This window comes from Scatophagus argus, chromosome 19 (assembly GCF_020382885.2).
Source record: "Scatophagus argus isolate fScaArg1 chromosome 19, fScaArg1.pri, whole genome shotgun sequence".
Taxonomy (NCBI): domain Eukaryota; kingdom Metazoa; phylum Chordata; class Actinopteri; family Scatophagidae; genus Scatophagus; species Scatophagus argus.
This window is the reverse complement of record NC_058511.1, coordinates 16,019,040-16,041,800: the sequence shown is the minus strand read 5'-3', so window position 1 is coordinate 16,041,800 and position 22,761 is coordinate 16,019,040. Positions and strand designations below refer to the sequence as shown.

Here is a 22,761-nt window from a genome sequence, read left to right as displayed (position 1 = left end):
ATAGTTTGTCTGCTACCACCAACAGAATATATTTTCCTTGGAAAATACTGTCATTTGTATCTTTGGATTTAACAAAATAGCTGTTTTCCACATCATCATCTGTTTTGGCATGAGTGTTCCTTTGTTTTCTTTTGCTCCATTTACCGCCATTATCTTCTCTGACTGTACCAGCATTCATCTCCATTGCCTCAGAATCACTCCCATGTGTCATCTGCACTATAATAGCCTGGTTGTCTGGTTGTCTTTTGTCCATTTGCTGATTAGTATGCTGTAATCTTTCCCAACTCTACTCGTTTGCATGCAGGTGAGCGAAATATTCCCTGAGCATTGGCAGTAAAGGAAAGTGAGATAATGCATGAACAGTCAGAAAAAATTGTATTCTTTATTTATTTATTTATTTATTTTTATTTTACAGTTGGAAATAGACGCAGTAAATTGTATACCTGTCTGAAAAGCTTAACCTGTCTGAACTGCATTTTTACTGTTGAAATAATCAGGATCATAGATGAATAAATTATTTCTACAATATCAGAACAAGTAAAAAGATACTGTATAACACATTTGGTTCCATTTCAGTCTAAAAACAATTTACTGACTATGTTAAGCCCACCACAACACAGAGTCCCTTTATAGAGTGGGATTGAGCTGTCAAATGACCTGCTCACCTGATTGACCTTTTGTACTGTAGATAATGTGCAGTTGTTGGGATTGTGATTAATCTGGCCTCCCTACAAGGTGTGTCCTGTGTTTCTTCTCCTCGGGGCAGCATGGGGGTAATTGGGCTGGGAGTTTGTTGCCACCAGAAGTATGACTGCACACTTGCTGTCTATAATTCAAACTGTTGCACTGTGTTCTTTGATGTCGAGCTGAAGGATGGAGACACTGGTAGATCTTGCGGACCCCCTGGCACCAGCATGCCTAATCTCCATCTGTCTTTGTACAGACTTCAAACTGTTACACAGTACGGATTATTTGTGTCTTTTGGTGCTGACAGGCCGGCTGGCTGGACTCGCTGAAGATTTCTGAGAGAGATGTTCTCCCAGCTCTGAAGAGACAAAGCCTTTCGGGGACATGGATTAGATTAGTCTGAGATAAATATTTTGCTTTCACTCAGGATGAAATTCAACCCAGGACTCAAATTTCAAAGTTTTATTCTTTCCATGAGAGAACAGTCTTAGCAGGCTGTGAGAAGACCATTCAGAAAGAGGATGTCAGCTTGTTTGGTGTTTGAGTCCGTAGGGTAAAAGTGCAGTAATAGATTTCTTGGCCACTTGGTTATAAACAGTGACATCTTTTTAAAATTGATATAGTGAACCTGGTAGCGAGCAGTTTTTCTACAGGATCTCTCTAACACTGGTTTCCTGTCATCATTTGATACATTGTCGTTATACATCATTAGATATTGATTATAGCTGCTTTAAATAATGTAAGCACAATGGGGGTTGCACATTAGGCTGTGTGCTTGTGTTTTAAATAACTGTTAAGTTGATAATTTAAATTGAATTTCTCAAGACTGTGTACAGGCTTTGGTTGCACGAGAAATTCACATATACATTGCCACTTAAATTATTGCGATATATTTGCCCTATTGTACAGATACATCAGTTGAAAATACCTCTTGAAGTGCAACTCATGCAATGTTACCAGCCTGTACCAACTTCTCAAATAAGACCATGTAGTTCACACTATCAGGTCCCTTGAATAGCTGTACTGGAGCTTTGGATCATAATTGAGATCCTGTCGGTTTCAGAATTTATGGTGAACTTGCTTTCAAAGTTTAAAGTTACACACAACGTATAGCTTGTGAAACAGAACCTGACTTTGCACTCCATTTGACTGTAATTTTAGATGCTCGCTTAAAAATTTGGTTCATGTAGGATAAAAATGTAGCCTGTAAATAATCATATGATACATCAGTTAAATGACCTCATAAGAAATAAGATATCATAACTCAAAAGTTTGTGGTGTTATAGTTCAAATCCAATACAGCTCATCCTGACATCTTTCAGTTATTAAATGAAGGATAAACATCTTACAACTAGATGCATTCTGCGTGCACTCTTGTCACAGCACAAATAAAGGAGTGACTTAGATTAAACAAAATAATGTATGTAGGTGAGTTTCACATTGTCTGTGAGGTAAAAATACATGTTTTGTTTCCAAGCTGAATCACCAGATGACTTTGTAAAATAGTTTTGACAGCAAACTTGTGATTCTGGATTTCCACTATGTGGACAAAAGTATTGGGGCGCCTGACAATTACATCAAAAGGGTCTTTAATGACATTACATTCTGAACACACAGACAGCTTTGCAGCTATAACAGCTTCCACTCTTCTGGGAAGGCTTTCCACAAGATTTTGGAGTGTTTCTGTGGGAATCTTTGTCCTTTCATGCGGTAGAGCATTTGTGAGGTCAGACGCTGACGTTGGACCAAAAGGTCTGACTCACAATCTCTGTTCCAGTTCATCCCAAAGGTGTTGGATGGGGTTGAGGTCAGGACTCTGTGTGGGCCAGTTAAGTTCTTCCACACTAAACTCATCCAACCATGTCTTTATACTTTGTGCACCAGTCATGCTGGAATAGAAGAGGGCCTTCCCCAAGCTGTTGCCACAGAGTTATAGCATTGTCCAAAATGTCTTGGTGTGCTAAAGCATTAAGATTTTCCTTCACTGGATGTAAGGGGCCGAGCCCAATGCCTGAAAAACAGCCCCATCCCAATGTTTTTTTCTATATATTGCATCTACCAACTTTCTCTGTTACACATGCAGAGTTTAATTCAGAGGAACTTTAGAGGAAATTCAGCATGCGGGCTCCAGCTGTTCCATCCATTATATATCTCCTTTGATCTGAATGATTTCACTCTGATCAGATAAAGAACCACAGGTTTTCTGTAGTCCTTGCTGTCTTTTCCAGTCCCCTTTTATCCATTAGAAATAACCTTTTAGCCACGTTATTGGCATGATTCAAATCATGGCAGTGTTGGTCTGCTGGTCACTCTGTCTGTTTGTCCCAGCTGAATTGTCTGAACAATAATTGGATATATTGCCATGAAATTTGGTGAAAACATTCCCAGTCCCCACGGGAGGAATCCTAATGATCCTTTACTTTCCTCTGCTTTGACCTGCAGGCTTACCTTAGAGCTTTTAGGTAAATATCTTGACAAATTTTAGATCTTTTGCCATGAAATTTGCCGCAGACATACCAGGTGCTCAGACATATTATAAAGTTTAGTGTAGTGACCTCCGCCCACCTGTTGTGTGAAATGTCTCAATAACTGTTCAATGGATTTCCATGAAATTTGTTGCACACATTCATATCTCTTTCAGGATACATTGCAATAACTATGGTGATCCCTTAACTTGCAATCTAGCTTCATCATCTGTGCAATTTTTTTAATTTGTCCAATATTTTTGTTTGTTACAAAATAGCTGCAAAAATAATGACATTCAGATCAGCAGTGGCTATACTTGTTTAACTGCTAATTAACAAAGGTTTGGTGAAGACACTGCTGTGCCTAAATACAACCTTACAGAGCTGTTAGCGTGACTGCAAAAGCTTCTTCCTGTCCCTCATATTTTTGTTAATCAGTTGTGATGACATATATCCAACAAGATATATTAAAAGCCAGGTGTGATTACGCCATTTCTTTGAGTGTAGCTGCACTTAAGTCTCGGGTGCATCTCTGACATGTGGATGATCTCGCCAGGCAAACTTCAGCCTCAGTAGACAGAGGCATGGATCCTATCATGGCATCTCGCATACCATCCATCACATCAACTCCTATCTCAGAATTTTTATGGACCTCGTAATTGAAAGCAGGCTGGCTGATAGGCTCTTTTCCTTTTAGGTCCCAGGCTTTAGATTAAAGAAATCAATAGGACCCCGTGTTCCTTAAAAAGCATATGTGAAATATTATAAGCTCCGGCCCCTAAACTCTGCTTTCAGCTATTTGACCTGGAGAGGGCCTTGTGTGGGAAGAAGTGCTCTGTGAAACAACCCCTGTCTCTGTCTGTCTTTTGCATCAGGCGGGCCCAGAGCCTTGCTATATCACTGCCTGCCCCACAGCTGTCACTGTTTGTATATTTGATATACTGACGGATGCCGAAAAGGAACAGGTGTTGCATATTAGTGCCACTATTTTATTCTACTGCCCCATGGAAAAAAAAAGTGAGTTGTCAGAGTTTATCATTGTAATATATTGCAATCTGACTTTTAAACTGAGCTTTGCTACAAAGCATTACGTTCAGTGTTTTCGAGGACGAGAGAGAGGCACGGAGAGGGAAAATACATTAATGTGGTTCAGGTGGACTGGCCCCAGCGACAGATCAGAAACACAGCAATGACTTTGAACGTTGACCTTTTATGTCTCGCTGTCTCCATGCAGTGGGTTCTGTTGGTCTTTATGGAGTTCGTAAGGATATCAACCACAGGTGAAAACTTTATCATATTTGGTTTTGACATTTATGTCCCATATGTTTGTCACAAATGGGTATGTTTCCCCAGCCCTATCTGGTTCTTTTTGAATGATTCCTGGACTTGGACATTGCGCATTGCAATGCTGAGCCAATTTGATGTTGCAGCAGTAAAATTCAGTAGACTGCACATAAATTTCAAATATAACATTGCTTTTTTCACTTCACCGGTCTTGGTTTGTGTGTGTGAGAAAGAGAGTGGATTGCTTCACTGCATCTTTCTTTGGTTGTTTAGCTCTTCAGACAAATTCCCACAGACAGGACTCTGGTTCCCCCCACAGAGAACAGCCTCATTAGGATTTGTTGCACCAACTGGAGAATGCTGACTGGCTGAAGGAGCAACAAGGCCTTCCCTCCTAGGGACATGTTCCTTGCTGCGACCTGACCCTGGAGCTCTGGGCCTTGTCGAATCGTATTTGGCTCATATGCCTCCAAGTCAGGGGCTCAGTTACCCCTGGACCAACCTTATCCTTCCTCACTGAGGGCTGAATGCAAAATGGAGCTTAAGGTTTTAATAAATGGACAGCTTGTTGAGGCAACATAGGGAGCTGATGTTGCTGTCACGAGGTCTTGAGTATGAATATCGCACCCCGTACTGTTGCTCTTAGGCTGCTAATGTAGTGAGTCAAGGCTACACAGTGTGCAGAAGTTCAAGTGGCACACTTTGGGTAAGCATATTGGAGGGATGCATACTATAGCAACATTAAGTAATGGTATGTAGTGTGACAAATTAGACTAAAACTAAACTTGTTTACAAAAAGTAAAAAAGTCTTTTAAAGCCTATCGACAGATTATGTTGTTGTTGATTATGTTTTGCAATACTGTTTGAATCCTCCAATTTTTGAGGAGGATTGAGTGCTTACTGTTACAGTTTTTATTTTCTTAATTTGTTTTGCTAACAAATCCTACATGCACCTTTTTATTTAATGTATTTTTGTACTAATGTAGATAGGCATTACTTCCTTTGCTCAGATTGCACAGAAGGTACTGCTATGATGCTGTGTGTTACTGGAACTGTGTGTTGCCTACTGTTTGTTGCCAGATTCTTGCCAATGCACAGTCTTGGATCTAACAGTGTTGTGCATGTATAACTGTTTAAGTGATGGTTAAATACACATAAGAGTATCCTGTGATAATTAAAGGAAAGAGGGTTCTAAGCCACATCTGACATTGTGCCTTTTGTGTAGATGTCAAACGTTCCATCATGATGTGCCTTTGTAACACAGGAGCAAAGCTATTCAATTACTCAGACATGCCACCCAGTCTACTTTACAGGGGGCGTTGTTTTTATCACTTCCTCTCTTACCCATCTCAGCTTAATGTAATGTCATTGTCAGTAGTGTTTGGCATTGCCGGTCAGCAATCTGACTAAAGGGGTGGATGGTAAATGAATTGACAGACTGTAGGTCTTGTGGGCAGTGTCACCTTCACCTTGAATTTCTAAATGAGAGAAAAGAAAAGACTGACGCAGAGGGTTGAATGAAAAAAGTTCAATGCATCTGATTTGAGTGTGAGAACAAAGGAACAAAGGTCTTGATTGTCCGTTTCAGCTCTGTTGAATCATTCCCATCTCTGCCAGCTCAGCCTTTCTGTCTCTTGACTTTTCCATGTCTGTCTCTCGCTTCGACTCCCACCACTGTCCTGTTTCTCACCAGATAGAGAGGATAAGGTCGTGGTACTCTGAAGTCTTGCTCTCCGTGAGCCTAGTGTTGAATGGTTAAAAGGACCTGCCCATGTGAGCCAAAGTTGAGTAATGCTGGACATATGGAATATGTAACTGGCCGCTGGGTCTCAGGGGCTCTCGGCACCCATAGCTTCTGATTTCCTTTGTCTTGGTCACATAGCTTAGTTCCTTTGTTAAAAAGAGTTAACTAGATTTTTTGTAACAGATCCTATTATGTTGTCTCTTTGATTTTATTGATCAACAAAATAATTTCCTGATGGTTTTGACTGCAGCTGCTATGTTTGGAGTAGACTGACCATCTTGTGCGCTCAGCCGCTGGTCAAGGAACAGAACTGACTGGCCTTTTAATTACACAGCTAGTAGACAAAATCATGGAATCCCATGTCAGTTCATGTATGAACAATCATTAATTGCAGAGATTTATTTTTTCTTGTATTAGTGGCTCACAAAGCATTGTGGATTGAAACTGCACAGTGGGGTGCACTTGGCAATGGTAACTGAATTCTGATAATTCTGTGGTTAGGAATATGCACCATGTATGTGGATTGGTTGGCAGTTGTGTAGGATTTAGGGCTGCAACCAGTATTTTTGAAATTATTTATTAATCTGGTAATTACACTATTTTCACCATTAATTGTTTAGTCCATAAAATGTCAAAAAATTGTGAAGAAACGTTCATCACAATTTCCCAGAGCCCAAAGTGACAGCTTCACATTCTCTTGTCCAATCAGCAGAATCCGAACAGAACTCAGAGATAAACTGGCTTGTGTTGTTGCAGCTCTAGTAGGGTTACAGCGTTGTTGGGTGTGGTTCGGTGTGGCATTATCATTGCTTTGCACTGCGATGGCTCTTTGCTCTGGCTCTGGAATAATTAGTCAGCATCATCCTGTTAATAAAGCTCACACCATGCACCATTGTCCTTCTGTGAGCTGATGGACAGGACAAGTCCTAATTCCCCTAATATCTTACACCAAATTGCAAAACACAGCTCAATCACAACTGACAAGCCGCTGACTGTGCCAGTTCACTTACATAGTAGATGCAGTTCACCTTGTGGCAAGTCACCAAGATCCTTAAACCAGTGCAGGTGAAGGAAAAGATAAATGTGTGTGACTAATCTGTCTATCATCTTGTGTTTCCACCCATACTGGCAAATAATGAAGGAAAAAATGTTTTGAAATTAGGAAGTCTCCTGATCCCTTTCAACCTGTTGGGCCTGTAGGCACTAGGAAATGGTGTTTTGGAAAACTGCAGAACTGGTATTTTTATTCTTCTGAAAGTCTTTCTGTTCTGAAAATGTCACTTCCCAACTGACCTGTTCTATGAAACTTTTGTCATTACTCCTCATGCAACGTCTGCATTATGTGACTGAACCCTTTGCTTTGAGCCCATAGGTTCAGTTTTCTGACACTATAGAGACCCATAATACCTGAGAATGAACCCTGCGACAGAGCTGTGAGGCAGCGTGGATGGAAATTTGGACCTTAATAATGGCGGATCAAACAGAGCAAACGTTTTTCCTCTTCTGGCTTCCTCCGTCATTGCCAAGACCATTGATGCATTCTACAAGTGGTTTGCCATGAGATTTTGATTTACTTCATGGTCCCCATGCTACTCCTCCAGAAACAATCATCTTCTGCTGGACTTTAGGCAACTGCTTCCTCCAGCTAGGAACACCAATTAGAAGGGACCTAACAGCTAGAGATTTTTTGTTATGTAAGTAATAATATGTTAAGTAAAATATATAAATTTATGTCACTATTAACTTTTACACAGTCTAGCACAGCATACAATTTAAAAACTTTAAAAAACTTAAATTAAATATTTTCTTAAATGCAACTAGTCCCTTCAGTTTCAGAGAGAGACATTGTTTTGTTGTTCGGCCATATTTACCTAGCAGCCCGTCACTGCAGATTTACAGTATATTTAACACACAAAGTGTATGATCAACAAATAAAATATGACACATTACTATAGATTCAACTATCCAGCAGTAAATACAGTCGTGAAAATGAGAAGAGGCTCTAAATAAATGTAATTAAAGTTTATTTTGTGAGCACATTAAAACCAAAGTACATTAATGAAACCAGAAATAAAACTGTTTCAGCTTAGCACAACATTTTGTTGATATTACATCTGTATTTTTACCCAAATGAAAGTTAGAATTCAGGACTTTTATTTTTATGAGATTATTTTCTCTGTGTGGTATCAATAGTTTTACTTAAACATAAGATCTTGTTCTACCAAGACGATAAGTGTCAATTAAAGAAAGGGTGAAATAAGGTGAAATAAGCGTACTTATATGAGCTTCATAAAAATCAAAACAAAACACAAAATCCACCCCTGATGATCTGATGAACGCACGGCTTGAGGAGGCACTCTGTATGTATCAATTGCTACATCTTATATGTAACTTTATACGTTTCACCCTTCCATGATATTTACCTCATTGAAATACAATGTAGCTGACGTACAATACAGTAAAATATTTTATGTTTGCAAAAGTCATGTGGAATAAATAGGGTCGCAGTGCAATTGCATCTTCCAAGTTGGCTGTGCTCTCAACACCATTACCATCATCATCATCATCATTACATTGTATGTAACAGCTTTAAGAGAAATTGTACAGATTTATTCCTTCTTCTGACACGTGACACTAACATCTCTCTCTGAGTCTGTCTTTCTCTTCTTCCTCTGCTGCATTCTCCTGAAAGGCGTCCAGGAATCTGAAACTTTAACTCAATAAGAGATAAATTGGAAAAATGTGAAAATGTAAGGCATCATTTGGCCTCTCTGGCCAGAGAAACATTTTGAGTGCATTTCGTACTCCCCTTTCTGACTAAACCGCCCTTTTCCCTCCTTCATTTTCTCTCTGTGTGTGCTGTAAATCGCCTCTGCCTTTCATTCTCTCTGCTTTCTTTGCCGTAGAAAAGTTAAGAGACTCTTCATGTGACTGACATAAACCACAGAGGGTTTGTCCGGGTGGGAAGGTGCTCCCAGGGAGGGGGCAAGTGAAGGAAGGGAGAAAGAGAGCAATCTTGGCCCTAGCCCAAGCCATTGACCCCGTGGAGTGTATTGTTTGGGTCACAATACAGAGGTGGATGGATAGGTACGGATGGAATGATAGATGGAGGAGGACTGCAGCAGAGGGTCAGCCTAATCCATTTCCTTTGTTTCACTTGATGAAGACCTTTGTGTAGCTTGGGCCCACACATAAATTGGACTAAAAGCCTGACTGTAGAGCTGCTGCCAAGATTTAACACGCCTCCCTCCCTGTCTTCATTTTTTTTCATCCCTCTCCACCTTCCTTCTTTTTTTCACTCCTCATTCTCTGCATCCTTTCTACAACCCTGCCTATTCACGTCATTCTTATCTCCGTCCTCTCTTGCATTGTCTTTTTTCCTGTCCTCCGAGAAGTACCAGAGATCTGCAGACAGGATTTCATTGGTTATTTAGTAATTTAATTCTGTTTAATTTTGGTAACAATGAGTTTCATGCCATGTTTCATTTGTTGTTGTTTTTTTTTGCCTGCTAGTGAAGAACCAGATATTTTTCGTCTTCTGTCAGCAAGTTTGCCTTCTTCCATTAAAACTGACAAAAACCATGTTCGCTGCACTTTAGGCACACCTGCATACAAACAATCACATATGGCACATATGGTACATGTCAACATTGCTGAACTACAGCAAAAAATTTTTCTTGTGTTTTCTTGGCAGGGTCTTTTGGTGTAGGGAATCCAGTAGATTGAATAGAAGCGGCACTTCAAAGCTGTTTTTTGCACAGTGTTTCAGTGTTTCACTCATTTTGTTTTTGAATCCTGCTATGAATAGAGTTAGCAGCGCCCTGAGTGGCTGACTGCGACCACGGCCAGTCTCGGGCTGGGAGCTGTGGGTGCTTAGGGTTCTGGCAAAGCTGGCTGCCTGGCCTCTGTGTTCACATACATTTACTAATGGCACACCTACATCCCCACTATATGGCCTCTGTGGTCTGCACTGCATGATAGTGATGGGTAGAGCCAGGATGTACAGAGCTGCTTTTAACACAGGCCTAAATTCCAGACACAACTGAACAGCTCTTGTTAGAGAGTTTTAAGCCCTCTGTTTTTTAATACTCTTCATTTCTTTCTTGTTTTTTTTCCTCTCATTCTATTCTATCTGGGGATGGGAGGAAATTAATGACAGTTTTAATCACTGGTCACTGGTTAATATATAATTTATTTTCTCTCTTAACTGATTATGTTCTTTGTCTCTTTGACCAGCAGACCAAAGAATTTCAGATTTAAGTTATAAAAGTAATAATAATGATAATATTTTAGAAGAGGCGGTTCGGTTAGGGAAATTTAATGCTTTGGCTTTTAGAAAAAGCAAAAATAAATAACAGATTAGCAAATTAACTGATGATTAATGTTCTAATTGACAAATTGCTCTGACTCACTAAATTTTAGTATAGTTTTTTCAATCACCGTCAAACTTTCCTGACAGTAGTTAAGCTCCAGTTGTTTTACTTGCCTTTGTCAGCTGCTCATGAGCTTCATTAGCACAAAATGCACAACAAATGTTTCTCATTCCATAGCAAAACAAGTTCACAATGTGAGTACAAATGAAATGCAAATAATAATAATAATATAAATGAAATATGAACATAGCTAATTTTTCCAGCCAATTTCTCCAGTATTAATAGTTAGTAGTACTAGTATCACATTGTTTGTTTCAAGTTAATTAAACCCATATTTCTCCACACGAAAAGGCCTTTATGTGCTTCTTCATTGAAGACTGGTTAGTTATTTGTCTTAAGAAACCCAGGCCTATTAGGACATGTGGCTTGGAGCCAGCAGTTTTCTCCCTGAAGGCACGAGAGCCCATACATGTACAGATGAATGCACACAACACTTGGCAAGTCTTACGTCACCCTGTAGGACTCCACTCTCGACTGTCCCTGGATGCCAGCACAGACACGAGCCCTCTCGCAGTATGTCCTCAGCTGTCAAGGCCAACTCAACAGCCATCGTGTTTGGCTGCGTGTGTGTGTGAATGGATGAGCTGTACAGCCTTTATGTATATGAACACATGTCCTATGTTCTTTCAGTGGTGTGTTTTTGTGTGTTCAAGATGAATCGTCGCAGTTAGATGACCTCCGACTGTTGCATTGTCTTTCTGATGACAGTGTCCACCATTGCCACCGTCAAAAAACAAGTAGTTTTATAATGCCTACTCTTGGCTGACTGATTAACTTTGCAATAACTGCCCTTTTGATAGCTGATCTAAAACCGTACAGTTAAGGTATTTGCAGTAGAAAAGATGTGTGCTTCTTTGCATTCTCATAACTTTCATTATCAGAACAAGCACTGAGGTGGAAAACAGAGAAAAATGTCCTGAGAAATCCTCTGCTTCATAGCTGTAACGCATTTTATATGTAATCATAGGCAAATTATTCTTTACTACAGTTTATAAGTAGTAGTATTATGTCACTGATGTTGGTTTATAATCCTACTGACAGATTTTATGTAGAAATACTGTTTGCTCTCTTACAAGTCAGAGTGCAGTTGGGTCTGGTTTGTGTCAGCTGTCAGCAATACTCTGGCAGGTCAGGCTTGAGCTGTGCCATCCCTTCAGTTACCGTAAGTACAACAGGTTTATAGACCTCTGGAGACTCTGAGCTACAATCAGGCCTCCTGCTTCATTTGGTGGACTAAATTGTGATTTGTGGATTTTTTTTTTTTTTTTTTGTCTCTGGGTTCAGTCCCATTCTCATTTACTGAATAACTGTGGTTCAGGTTAATGCTTTGATTGCCCCAGCATGTCATGGATTGGTGGATTTTTTTGGTGACGGCACTTTGCTCTGATTTACAACTCACAGCCCTTCTCCCATCTTTGCTGTCATTTTCAGGAGATGTTGTCTGGTGAGAGAAGCTTTGAAAACATGATAAATGGATAAGTGTTGATGTAGATTTCGGTGCAAAAGCAGACACCGCAAAATATACAGTTTTTACATTCATTATATGCACAATATACACATCTGTGTCTTGTTTGGGTGTGTAGTCTTCCAAGAATACTGAACTGTTAGTTAAAATTTATTTAATAGCTTAATAACAGGGAGTTATTTCTTCTGATTATCATGAATTCTTCAAGTAGTGACTTATTAATTTAAACCTGCTGTCCCACTCACTTCTCCTTCTCATACACCTCCATCACACCTTTCCTCCTCCCATCCTCTCTAATTAGAGAAACAGAACTAGCTTTGTTTTTGTCATAATCACTTGGGCCTAAACCACATTTCCAAAGTTTGGAGGTCACAACAGTTTCCCCTTTGGGGTTTGATTTTAAGTGGCACTGAGACTGCTACTGTAGCTAATCACAAGGATTTATAGAGTGCATCACAGAGGGGCCGGAGGACCAAGGAATGTTTGCTGGCACCCTGCTGCAGGTGTTACAAAACCTCTTTTCTTTCGTCCTGTCTCTTTTCCCCCTCCTCCATTATAGCTGCTGATGGAAGGCAGCTGGAAGACCTTGCTTGTTCTCCACTTGTTGGGTTAAAAGGGGGGTTTGTTGGCTGAACATAATGCTGGCAGCCCCCCCCACCCCCACCCTCCTCCTCCTGTCCGGTCCCTCCCCAGTCCGGAAAGTCCTCCACCTAAAGCTTTCATAATTACATTGATCTTGAGGGGACCTTTTACGACCTGTTGACGCATTCAGTCACATTTCAGCATGGCTCTTGTTAAGGTCTCCTGTGTTTTGCATATTCCAAGTTCATGTCCAGCCACTAGCACTTCTCGTGTTTCTGGTAATTGGGAGTTTTCACATGCTGTAAAGGATGGAGAATGTAGGGAAGGGAAGGAAGAAGAAGCAACAAGAGGGGGAGGGAATAGCATGGATGGACTGAGTGGGGTTGTTAGTCTATTGAGAGAGACTGTCAGAAACTCCAGAGGCATTCAGATTCAGATGTTGTAACACGCAGTCCCATCATACTCAGGTCTACTGTACATAATGTTGGAGGTGTATCACATTGCCTCAAAGGCTCTTTGACTTGTGTTTTGCACCATTGTCCATGGTGCCTCTCTGTTTTGTTTTCCAGGCAAAATACAGGAAGTCATTATTAGGCTCTGCCTTATCCAGGGGAACATATCTATTCCTTCGCACCCCTCCCTCCTCCTACCCTCTTTGAATTTCCACCCAATCACGTCTTTGGTCTGGTTTGAGTGAACGCAACAGCGGGCTAGTGCTAATGAGCTTGCTGTGATCTAAGAGAAAGTACCATCTATAGGCATTCACTCAGTCCTATGCCGATTGCCAAACACCTAATTTGGAAACAGGAGGGAGTGATACAAGAAAATAACAAAGTTTGTTGGTTTTGGCATTAAAAATTGTCCCAAGCAAGTTAAGATTATTTGCAGCACAAGAGTGTCAGTGCAAGAAGAAGTAGTCCCAAGATGGATGATGAAGATTAAATGAAAGTGAGGTGTGAGACAGGAGGATTGTTCATCTCTCCCTGACCTTCCCCATCCCTCTTTCCCCTCCTAATTCCCCCTCCTCTTCCCCATCCTCCTCTTCACTGAGTAACCTCTGACATGAGAGGTTAGCGTTCTGTTGCAGCAGGATGACCTTTGGTAATGAGAAGGCAGGTTAGTGGGCGACCTGGAAGCGCTTTGTCCGCCTCTCATGGGAACACAAACAGTAACAGTACTAAGGCACACAGGAACAGCTGCAGTGCTGCCGTGTTGTGTGCTGCCTGCTCTGATGCCCATTTGTCATTTTACGGGAAAACCAGAAATATAAACAAAAGATAAATCTCCTCAGGTGTCGGGCCACAGATTCGGTGTGATTCTGTGAAATAAAATTACCTTTACATAGAGTATTCGTGTTTATTCATGATTAATTTAACCATAATATCAAGTGACATTTACTTGTGGCCAAAGCCTAAAGCCAATGTCCTTGTTGTTTGAACTGACCCACCGCCCTGTTTCCAAAGAACCAGCTCTTTTGATCTTTGAAACACTGCGTCTACCTACGTGGCCTTCTCTTTTTCTTGTTAAGAAGTTTTATTAGCACTGGAGTGAAAGATCGACCCACAAAAGAATGAAGTGACAGATGTGTATGTGTCTGTTGCCTATGCATTGCCTGTGCATGTGGGTATTCATGTTTGTTTCATGTGTGCAAACATGGCACAAAGTATGCATAGGTAAGTTCAGTCAGGCGGCTTTTACAGTTTATAACAGGATTAAAACTGAGGCCTGAGTTGATTCTGATCATCACTTTTAACCTGACTACATCATCCTGCGATCACTTAATTTGTTAACTCCACATTACCATTGCCTGTTTTGGTCTTGCTGTTTCCTTTTGCGACTCTCTTGCTCTCTCTCTCTCTCCAAACGCCACTGCTTTCATCACTGCAGATCTCCCATGTTGATATCCCTATGTCATCTGATACTGGCGTCTTTTTTTTTGGTTGCCTTTTTGAAACCAACTGGCCCCGTATGAGCTCCTGTGTGACTCTCAGAAGCAATTTACATATCTGGCAGTAAATCGAACAGCTGAAAAAAGACATAAGTGGAGAGAAGAGTGGGTAGATGCTTCCTGGCTGGCATCCATGAAGTACAAAGATTACTAATTTGCTTGCACAGCCCATTCCATTTCTTTTTTTTTTCTTGACTTTAGAGTACTTGAGAGAAAGGGCATCCTTCAGTGCTCTTAAAAGTACACATGGTGTTTTACTAGCATGTAAATTCATGACATATCATTGACCCACCAGTGGAAAATATTGGGGAGGGCTAGAGAGAAAGGGAGAACAAGGACAGATGGCAAAGTGCCACAATAATTCTTGGCATTGATCCCTTATTGAACAAGCAAAGTTTTCTCAAGGCTGCTGGAGTTTGAGTTGATCCCATCTCAGAGAGAGTGTGCTCTGGTCTTTCACGCTATTCATTTTCTACTTGAAAGCTGTGCACTTTGGGGCCTCTTTGATCCTTTTCAGTTGGGAGAGATTTCCATTTTTGCAGAATGAGACAGTAAGCCTTTCGGAATCTTACAGGCACAAAATAATCTTTGAAATATAATAAAAGAGCAGGGATTAAGGTATTCAAAGATAGTTGGTGTCTTCAGCTGAATTTATCGTCTTGATAGGCAACGATTGGGCACACAAAACAAGCAAATGATGAGTGATGGGCTTTCATTAATGTTGAGTCTGATGAGGTCACCGGAACTGTTTCATGACTGATTGGACGTGTTTATGTGCACGAATGCTTCATGCCATTACACGTTTGCAACTTGCAATGAATAAATATCTGGGAAGTTAAGGTTATAGGTGAGTGAATGTCTAGGTATGACAGTGTACCAGCTGACATAGAAGCACCAGTATATAACTTGAATAAACCAGACTTCAGTGTTGTCTTGTCTGTCTGGAGATGGTTGTCCCGTGGAGGAAATGAGTCTGTGATACACAGGCATTGCTCAAATTCCTCCTCTTGTGTCATCGGCGCAAAAGCAAATAGCGGCTTAAGGGGAAAGGATTCTGCTACTGAATCAACAGATTGTGTCTTCGCTGGCTCAGAGGGAACATTTTCAGAATTGTGGAAAGGTAGGAATTTGGGGGGATAGTTCGTTTTACCCTAAGCCTGTTATTGTGAAACCAATGGCTTGAGTTTTTGATCAGCCCCTTCCATGGCCGGTTGAGGTGTACGAAGGAGGTTCTGTATTGGGAGAGAGAGTTGTGGACCTGAATTCCCAAAATTTGATTGACTCTTCTGTAAATGAGAGCAGACAGTGACTCTAGCCATTGGATTAATTGGTGCACACATGCTTGACCCGGGCCTGCCGGTGACCTGGAGTGGATAAGAATTATCTGTGAGATGGTTGTATGAGAATTAATTAGGGTCAATCTGTGTCTTCCTCAGACTAAATCAGCTTGGAGATGTGGGCATTTCCACTCTCCAACACACTACTGTTGCCTGTTTGTATTAAGCAAAATTGAAGTTGGAGAGCTAAAGACTCAGGAAAGAATCCATATTAGCACTTCATATTATTCTGAGCCTCATAATTAAATTTCTACTTTTGATTTTAATTTCTGAACTTATTTTCATCATATTTGTCCCTGTTTTTTACTTTTTGCCTCTTCCTTACTCTCAAACCTGAATGGTTTCTTCCTTCTTTTTTGCCCTTCTCTAAAGGCAACACAATAAAATAAACCCACACATCTATCTGTGAACATATTCTTGATTAAAAGGTCATTTTAGTACAGCTTGCAATACATACCTATTGTATGCCAAACATTTAGAAGATCTGAGCAATTGCCAAGGCAGCTGTCAGTAGCATGTTGTAGATAACATGTGTGCACATTGTTTTATTTTTCAAGTTTAAATAATTTAGTTGTCTACACTCAGACAAGTAGGAACTTTGAGCCGTTATTTTATGTGGAACTGGCCCCTCTGAACTGAGGTTGTTAACTCTAAATTGGTTAAAAATCCCTTTTCTCCTCATATGTCCATATTTCAACTCCCTCTGTGGCTACCACTCTCTTCATCTTGTCCCAATCGACGCACACCTTGGTAATTGGTGATATGGACCATATGTTGGCTTTGAATGGCCCTCTGTTCTGTAGAGCCATTAGACAGACTCAAGGACATATTATAACCTTGTTATTAGGCTACCTGTACCTTCCTGGCGTCACAGACTGGAAGATATAGTCTCCTAGTTCTTTCAAACCATCTTATCTCCTCTTCTCCTCACCTTGAAATCATCACCTGTAGCCTTTCCTGCAACTGCAAAATACTCCTCGCTCTACTATGTAAGCGTCGTTCTGTCAGTGTTTGTAATCTTCACCATTAGGTGACCTGCCCAGACCTTAATGAGGGACTGAGGGGTCCCAGCAATGATGTGACCTTTCAGCTGGAAGGTCATTGTGTTTATATGGAGGGGTATAGGAAGAAGACTTGTAGGTTTTAGTACGTGTGTGTGTGTTTGCGTTTGGGTTTTGCTGTTGTTGTTTGGTACTTGTGAATTGCACCCACTAGGCCAGGCCTATTCAGTTTCCTTTTTTAGGCCAGTTTTGGAAAAATTGCAAAGTACCAAGGGGTCAGGCAGTTGTACTTCCTTTTGTCTGACCTGTAAAGCTACGAATTTAAATGTGTTAAAAACAATGCCACTGAACATCCACACCTGCTGGAAAACCTCTTTCAAAGTTTGCCTGCCTAGTATGTAAATGTCTTAAAATTCTGTGAAACCCTTTCATCGCACACCGACCCATGAGCTTTTCTCCTGTCTACTTTTTTTTTAGATTTCATGATGGCATTTGATACTTCTAACATTAGCCTAAACTGCTGTTGGAATTTTGGTCACTGCCAACCACTGGCACTAAGTAATATTAGCTCTGTATCTGTCTCAATAGCGTGAGTACTGATGAATGGGCTGGACTGAGGTTGTTACAGAGCCGGATTTGGCCCACGGGCCATCAGTTGAACAAGTCTGCACTGGGCTCTGAGATTTCCAGGAGCACTGTTCATACACATTCTCAGTCTTTCTCCTTTCTACTCTGCCAATTAAAACAATTTCTCTTCCATCGGTTGTTTTGCAGACTAGTCTCTGTTGCTGGAAAGTGCTGGATTGTATATTTCCAAAGGATTTTCATGGCAAATTAGCAATATTATTTTCCCTTTTAAATACATGGACTGATTGTTGAAGACTTGCCTTTTGCATTCTTGCAGCTTCTCCAGTGGAAATGGCCACAGCCTTGGTCTTGATCCTAATTATGATCTGAATGTATCTTGAAGAAAATACCAGTGACTGAAGAATACTATTTTTGCATCTCTTTACAGATTTACCTGTTTGAGGAGGTTTGAGAGTCTAAACGCATGAATAGATGCAGAGCATTGTCCATTGTCATCCTACAGGTAAGACATGAGACACTGTGTACAAACGTCCGATATCTAATCTGTTCTAGTCTGCATCCCCCATGACAGTCCTGATTTTGATATTGCCATTAGATGCCAACAAGCCTTTGCTTAGTACAGGACAGACTAATGGACTGAGGTCAGTATCTCTTAATTAGTGTCCCTTGACCACAAGCAGCCTCATTACACAAAGAAAGCGTGCAAGAGATAGAGGAACCGAGGAGTAGAACAGGCCCGTTGGCTCTGTCTGGCGAGTCCAGACAAGCCTCCGGTAAAAGGTGAGGATGTTTGTTCTTCATCTTGCTACAACTGGGTCAGTGAGCAAGGTAAACGTGTTTACCTACAACTTACAGCTCACACTACCCTCACAGAGCTTCAAGATATATTCAGACTCCAGAAACAGATGGTTTGTATTAGGAAAACGTACGTTTGTCAACTACTCTTTAATGACAGCGAGTTATTATGTATTTTAATGCTATTTCGCCCATTCTAATGTGTGAATTGAGTGTAATTTCACTCTCAAAACATGCTTTTGAATGATTTGTGGTTATAGCAGTGTCTTATGAGGTACAACTGTTCACAAATTATCCCTACCAAGAGAGGTAATTTTAACAGTTTGGGGTGAACTATGTCCCTTTACCTCTTCCAATACGTGACTTCATTTTTAAGTATAAATCTAAACTCAGTGCTCAGGTAATCACAGCACAGACACACATACACACACCAAACAAACGAACCCAGTCACTCTTTACTTGGGTTTCCAAGAAACACACAAACACAAACACACACGCACACACACACACACACACACACATACTCACTCACAATCACTCACTCACAAAGACACATTTCTCGCTCACACTCACTCAATCTGTCTTTGTGGTTTGCTCTGCCCTGACCTGCTGAAAGCCTTTCAGGGCCATGTCTTTCAGCCAACAACTCTCTCTGTTCAGAGGCTCAGCAGGTTCAAGTTGGACGCCAGTCTGTCCTCCCTCCTCATTCTTTCACATTGACTGCCTTGTCATGTTAAAATGTAAGGAACACATACTGGAGCGCGTGTGCCCACCTATACATTAAATAGACTCATTCTGTGTATGTCAATGTGTTTGTGGTTTTGTTTCTGTCTGTGCACCTTTTCATGCATACATACATGCACATAAGGTTCAGCTGAGTAACGTGTGTGTGCCTGGATTCATTTATTATTGTGTGTGATCACTGTGTATGCATATAATCATGGGTGAATTTGTAGAGCCAGCTAGAAGGGAGCAGCTGTGGCAGCTTTGTTGCACGTACATCGTCTGTTGTTGATTGTGCTGGACTGAAGATTTTGAGGGTACCCAGCCCAGCTTGTCCTGCCTGCAGCTGCTTGTTCTCCCACTAATGGGCTTCACAGCCTTTGAAAAGCACTGACCTTAGTCAAAGGCTAACTTTGCTGAAACCAGGTCAAAAGGTGTGAATCTGCAAATAATAATAGTTCATTATTAAAACTTTTGGTGCTGAGCAGTTTTTGGCTGTGTTTAGTACATTTGAAATAAACTTGAATCATATTCCTCTGCACATGCTCTCCCCTTTGAGTGTCATCATTTCCTTCAGAAAATTGACGTCATAATCAAGTAGACCAGAACTGCAGTTGCTGGTGACGGTTGCATGAGTGGAGCTATTTGAGGTATTTGGTAAAACAGCTAAGAACAATGTGATCAACAAAGTGATAATAGTAGAATTATAAGGATTAACTTTGCTCACTGCAGTACAATGTAAACTGCTCTTTTTGAGTCACAGTGATTAATTCAGTGAGCTGTTTCAACATCCCACATTATGCTCTTCATCGGTTTAATACTGGGTGTTGTCTACAAATTATTGCAGTAAGATGTGATGGGGCACCAGCTAGGATAGACCAATTATTGGATCCAATATGTAGTATTTATTCAATCACCACTATCCATATGTTTTTTTCTTTTTTTTGCTGATAAAATACATTTATTTGTATTGTATAATATACAATTATTGCATTATAGACTCGTCTTTAACTTCAGCTCAGTGCTTTAACTGCTCATCGGGTTTGCGGCTGTTGATCATCAAACTGTAATTTATGTCTGGTGTTTCACTATGCTGCTTGTGCTCCTTCAGTGTTTCCAGTGTAAATTTGGTTCAACAATCATTGTAGCCTGCTGATCAATTCAGAATTCTTGCTCACAGGTCATACAATACATGGTCGCATGATGGGCTCTTGATTTTATTGATGGTTAGTGTTATATTGCTGTGATTTTGTAGGGTGGTTCTTACTTCAGATGAAACTGCCTACCTCAACTAGAATATGCAGAGTGGAACAGCAGACTTTTTCACGTAGTCATGTTACTCACTCACTATATACAGTACACACTGATTTTAGTCCAAACATCTCTCAAATGGATTCATTCAGTTGCTGAACAATGCATGTGCAGTTCATCTCTTTGAGTGATGATGCAGAAAATTTGAAAACTTCAAGTCAACATTGGAGTCTGTGTAACCATCTACTACCTCGATCTCAAGGGCTTATCACCCAAGGAGGTCCATGTGGACATAGTGGCAGCACTAGTTGAGGATGGTGCTTCTCACAGCATGGTGAAGAAGTGGACTGCTGAATTCAAAATGGCAGAGGAATCCTGGAAAATGACCCCTGTCCTGGAAAGGCGGTCAAGGTCACCGCACAGGAGACCAGTGACAAGATCCATGCCATGATCTTGACAGATCAATGATTAGCACAGCTTTACATTGCCACAGAGCTGGGTGTCTCTCAGGAACATGTCCATGCAGTTATCCCCAACAAACTCCAAATGATAAGGTGTCAGCCCACTGGGTCCTGAAACTCTGTGGGCCTGTTGAGAAGCAGATTTGGCACAACATATCAAGGGACAGTCTTGCCATTTTAAAGTGGACCTCAAGAGACTTCAGACTCCAGCAATTCTTAGCCATGGATTAGACTTGGGTCCAACACGTCTGAACAGAGATGAAAGAAAAATCAAAACAGCACCCAAGACTGCTACCGCTTCCCCTATATGAAGGAGGAGCCCAGTGGTCGCCATTTTGACAGTGATGGTGACATTTTTGCTGCTGTGGGCCACTTTCTCCTGGTCCAAGATGCCCGCTTCCTCAAAGAAGGGCTTCACGCCCATAGGATTAAGTGCGTAGATGTGCGAGTGTCCTGTGCATGTACTAGGATTAGGTTTAGCAAAATATCCTCTCTCCACTTTAAGCCACTCATCAGTCATTCCTTGCATCCTTCACATGTATTAAGTGACAACCAAAGGAAGGTGGTGGTGGTGGGGGGGGAGTAAAAAGCATTTATGAAGGATTTTGTGATTTATCCAAATGTTTCTTAGCTTCAAACAAGTCTTTTAGTAACCAGTCACTGATCCTCCCTCCCTGCTCTCAGTGAGCAGCTGTGTTGACTGTCTCGTGCATGGGAACCCATGATTACTAGGCTGACTGTACATTTGCGATGAGCCTGGCAGCCAACTCATTGTGCCTCTCCCTATAACACACAACAACACACACAGCCTGCTCAACTTTGATCGTTGAGAGTTGTAAATGACTGCCACACCATCATCCAAGGCCTCAGGTTATCCAGCGGGCTTTATTAGCCTAATGAGTGGTTTGGGGATGTTTATCTATACTACAGTATGTCTGTGTGACGACGCCTCTGGCAACCTTTTCATGTCCAACAACCTCATGTTGGCAGACATTTGCATGTTTTTTGCTTCATTAGAAGTTTCAGCTGCAATGGCTCGGGATGATGTCTTCATTAAAGTTTATGATTTGTTCATTTTAATAATCTGTTTTGTTTCTTGATGTGATAAGGAGGCATTAGGAAAACATCACTCCTTGATATAACAAGACACAGGTGTAGTGAGATGACATCAGTGCATAAACTCAGTTAGAGGTGGCTTTTCAGCCAAAATATGATTTAAGTCGAGCTTGATTTATGATTAAGCTTTCTTGGTGTAATGAAACCACATATTAATATCAAGGGACAACAAGTATGATGGAAACACTGCTAATGTTTGAACATTTTGGGATATTTGAATAAAATTTTAGGCTAGTAATCAGTAACAGATGCTTATAAAAATCTCAGACATGGTTTTTCACAGTTTTGATCTTGAAATGGACTCCAACCACTTAATTCCTGCCAACACATTCGTCCGGTCTCATGAGCGAATTCATGACCAAAAACACTGATGTAAATCACCAACATAAGAATTTTTCGGCCTCATCAGTGTTCCAGGCACCATAAGTGACATACATGGTTAACCTTTGGAACCGTGACCATACCCAAATTCCTGCCTATCACCAAACTATAGTCCATGCTACAATATACATAAAATAGCGCATAGAGTATTTGCTTCATGTTGTACAGTAAAATAAAAAATGTGAGACATAATGCAGCTGATTATTAGAGGAAAAATACAAAGTTTGATGAAGCAGATAATCAGTGTCTTTACTACAGATGCTCACATATGGCTAGTGGATATTGGACTCATACCAGATGTTGTATCCAGCCAAGTTGTTGCAGAGAGTTATTATGCGCAATAATGGTTATATAATACGCATTAATGCAGGCTTTCTTTTTTTGGCATGATATCAGTGCTTAGGGTGCAGGGGCAGATAAAGTCAACCTCTCCAAGCTCTGCGTTGCTCAGCTTAACACCTCAAAACCACTGCTGTACGCTGGTGTGGCTGTAGACTCTT

General features: G+C 40.9%; 1 protein-coding gene across 4 annotated transcripts in view; it reads left to right on the top strand.

Annotated features, from left to right (window-relative positions):
* disp1 (dispatched homolog 1 (Drosophila)) overlaps nucleotides 1-22,761 on the top strand; it is a 71,188-nt gene that overhangs the window by 3,669 nt on the left and 44,758 nt on the right. For all 4 annotated transcript variants that reach the window (XM_046372375.1, XM_046372372.1, XM_046372373.1 and 1 more), the window contains exon 3: nucleotides 17,962-18,036. The gene's annotated coding sequence lies outside the window, so the exon portion shown is untranslated. The remainder of the gene's footprint in view (nucleotides 1-17,961; nucleotides 18,037-22,761) is intronic.